Below are 3,947 nucleotides of genomic sequence, written 5' to 3' on the forward strand. Positions count from 1 at the left end.
AACCGTCTAGGAGGAGTACGTTAAAATTGATCATGTCCACAACGCACAAAATCTCAATTACCTCACTTCCTGTGGGCGTGGCTAATGGCATGTTAATACAAAAGTTGTTTGTTTTTGGGATTTACATATACCCACCAAATTTGGTGTGTGTATCTAAAACTATATGCCAACCACAAGTCACAGTGACATAAGGGGGCGCTATGGAGTTCCTGGCTAACGCCCGGTGCCAAGGCTTTTCCCCTATGTATTCACGGTACCTCTTGACGTGTGTGCCAAATTTCATGCGTTTTCACCGATGGGAAGCACCTCTTTTGGCATCATAATTCATCACATTTTAGTCCGCACAAAATCCCAAATACCTCACTTCCTGTTGGGCGTGGCTAATGCATTGTACATACGAAAGTTGTTCATCTTGGGGAGATACACACACCTACTGAATTTGGTGTGTCTAGATGAAAGTATGTGCCAACCACTGGATCAATCACCTAAGGGGGCGCTACTGAGTCCCTGGGCCACGCCCGGGGCCAAGCCTTTATGCCTGTGTAGCCATTGTGATACCAGATGTGTGTGCCAAATTCCAAGACTTTTCATCCATGCTAACCACCTCAAAAATAGCAAAAAGGTGAACAAATAATAATAATAATAATAATAATCCTTTCAAAAACAATAGGGCTTCGCACCTCTCGGTGCGCAAGGCCGTCCCGGCCTCGCGCACCGTCGGTGCTCGGGCCCTAATAATAATAATAATAATAATCCTTACAAAAACAATAGGGCCTTGCGCCCTTCGGTGCTCGGGCCCTAATAATAATAATAATAATAATCCTTTCAAAAACAATAGGGCTTCGCACCTCTCGGTGCGCAAGGCCGTCCCGGCCTCGCGCACCGTCGGTGCTCGGGCCCTAATAATAATAATAATAATAATCCTTACAAAAACAATAGGGCCTTGCACCCTTCGGTGCTCGGGCCCTAATAATAATAATAATAATAATAATCCTTACAAAAACAATAGGGCCTTGCGCCCTTCGGTGCTCGCCCTTCGGTGCTCGGGCCCTAATAATAATAATAATCCTTACAATAACAATAGGGCCTTGCGCCCTTCGGTGCTCGGGCCCTAATAATAATCCTTACAAAAACAATAGGGCCTTGCGCCCTTCGGTGCTCGGGCCCTAATAATAATACTTATCTTCCCCTGCTGGCATTTCAACATTGATTCAACGTTGAACAAACGTTATATACCAAGGGTGAATCAACGTTGAATTATGAGTTGGATTTGCAAATCGAATCAACGTTGATATCGCAACATTGTTTCAACATCTGCCGTTTCAACATAGTTGAACACATGTTGAAAGCCTCAACAGTGAATCACTGTTGAATATGATATATTGCAACATTGAAACAACACAGTAAAATCCATTGGTTAAAGCCTCAACTACAAATTACCGTTGAATAAACGTTGATATTGCAACATTGCTTCAACATTTTACCTTTATTAGCCTATGCAACTTGCAGTAGGCCTATCACACACAAAAATAATAAACACCTTCATCAAGAACCAGTCAACTTATATATTTTTTTACATTATTTTATTTTGTTTTATGTTTTACAACATAAATGATCTATCCAATATGTATACCGATGGCATCATGCAGCAACAGCAGGGAGTGTCTTCCGACGGCCACCACCACCCACCCTCTCCGGTGCATACTTCAAATATCTTCCCATGGTGTCCATTATTCGGGTGAGGGTGGTTCGCTGAAGACAGCATCTAAAGAGGAAACAACAAACCATTATTGTCAAAAACTAGTGAAAAAGCCTGTGGACATTCTCTGGGATTTGAATCAGGGATATTCCGATCACTGAACTTCCAAATAACGTCCATCAGTCACACTGTGTGAAGTAAGCGGTGCCAGAGAATGTCTAATAAGGGCTCTGGCGGCGCCCTAATTAGCAAGTTCATAGCTAGGCTACTTGCCTGTCCCCTGAATACCATGTAAAAAAAACGTGGTCTCTGTTGACAGCCCAGGCTCCAAAAACGGCCTGGTCTAGTCTGGACCATGAAACATAACAAACTGTTCCAGCCAGGGGAGGGAGGGGCGAGCTAGCTCTCGGTTTTGTTTGAACATCAACAGAACCCAACATCTCTTGGAGCACCTGCAAACTACTACTAGCACCTGTAATGCAAGCTTGTGTGACAAATAAAAGCAAACCTACACTAGCAGCCTCGAAGTCAGGTGCAATAGTGAGAAGTAAAGCAGATACACCACCATTATAAAGTTTGGGGTACACTTAGAAATGTCCGGTGCATTTCTTTTGATAAAGAGGACCTTTTTTAAAGGCCGTGTTGCAGGGTTCATTTTGGGCACATTTTGCTTGTTGGTAATAAACATTTAAACTGTTATCCATTGTATTTGATGTTGTTGGGCATCACAAAACGGAATATAATACGAATTTCACATCGGTTTGAAGTGATTCTCCTTTCCCCCCCCCCCCCCAAAGCATTGCATTACGTCACCTTAGGGAGGCTACTGACCAAAGCCCACCTTGAAACCCTTGAAAGTAACGAGAGAGAAGAAAAGAGAGACGAGTAAGGGAGTGTTCAGCAGTAGATAGCGCAGATTATAGATAAATAGATATAGATAGCCTAGATAGATATATAGACAGGTAAATAGATAGCTAGATAGATCATGTCATCTGCTTAAAAAAACCCCGCTAATGCTAAAAACAACAAAAACTGGCATTTAACACCATTTGGAGACATTTTTAAAAATGATTTACATATATTGAGCGCTTTATGTACCCATTAATCAACAGTGGTGGTTAACCTGCAACACAGGCTTTAAAGTGACCCAACACGTCTAAGCAGCAGTATGTCTGTGTGATATCATACCTAATTGCAACATTGCCTGCAGCAGCTCTTGCCTTCTTGCTTACACCACCTTTCCTCCCCCATCTGACTTGCAATAGCAGCTTCTGGCTTCAGGCTGGGACTGCTGGATAGCACCTAAAAAAATAAAACAGCAATTGCCATACATTTTGTTATTGTTGATAAAGGTCAAAATCATAGCATCAAAAAAATAAGGTAAGTCAATCAGGTGTACAAACAAAAATGATAATTACCTTCTGAAGGCACCCTTGCCACCATCACCATCTATGTTAAGTCTTGATATCAGTTTACTTGTGAGGGCTCTGCCAGTAAAAGATGAGTAAAAGATAAGATTAAACAAAACGATGCATCCTGTACAATAAATTGAATTGCAGTACAATTACAGAAATAATGATTATGATCAGTTTGGCAGATATTCACAACACTACTAACATTACCACCAAGACAATGGTAAAGTGGCTAAATTGCAAAATTCAAGACTATTTTAAGTACATAGCACATATGTCAAGCAAATTAGAGCATGCATAATAACATAACCCATAGCCCTCACCATGGAACAAAAAAAATACATTCAAAACACAAACACTTACACCACGTTGAAAGCAGCAGCCATGGCTATCAGACATCATCAAGTAGCAGGTAGTGCCATCCAGACGGACTGACATTGCCCTGGATAATTGATGGAGCCCACTACACAGTCATAACAACAAACAGACACATGAAAAGAGGGGATAAACTAAACACAGTTACAGACACAAATACATGCTTACACATTATAATGCTATATGCGATTCTACGTGTGTGTGTGTTTGTGTGTGTGTCTACCTGGTGAGTGAACTCTCTTGCGGGCTAATTGGAACTTCTTCAGTATGGAAGTGGCACACATTTGGAATATTCCAGAATGCACTCAGCGTTCTCAGGGCAGCAGTCTTCACAACACACCGACTGCAAACAGAGGGAACACATGGAGACTAAGATGAATGAATTCCAAAACACACAGAACATGAAAAGACCATCACTGAAGCACTACTTCACTCACATGCATCCTAAATAAACACATGCC

General features: G+C 41.7%; 1 long non-coding RNA gene across 1 annotated transcript; it reads right to left on the reverse strand.

Moving 5' to 3' along the window:
- Positions 1–1,652: 1,652 nt before the first annotated feature.
- Positions 1,653–3,734, reverse strand: LOC143124801 (uncharacterized). Its single transcript, XR_012987093.1, has 5 exons — positions 3,710–3,734; positions 3,475–3,574; positions 3,118–3,186; positions 2,888–3,001; positions 1,653–1,765 (listed from the first exon to the last, which is right to left on the reverse strand). It is a non-coding gene; the product is annotated as an uncharacterized LOC143124801 (long non-coding RNA).
- Positions 3,735–3,947: the final 213 nt, after the last annotated feature.

This window comes from Alosa pseudoharengus, unplaced genomic scaffold, assembly GCF_046254945.1.
Source record: "Alosa pseudoharengus isolate Yale_2024_CS ecotype anadromous, Long Island Sound unplaced genomic scaffold, YU_APseudo_1.1 YU_APseudo_1.1_scf_15, whole genome shotgun sequence".
Taxonomy (NCBI): Eukaryota; Metazoa; Chordata; class Actinopteri; order Clupeiformes; family Clupeidae; genus Alosa; species Alosa pseudoharengus.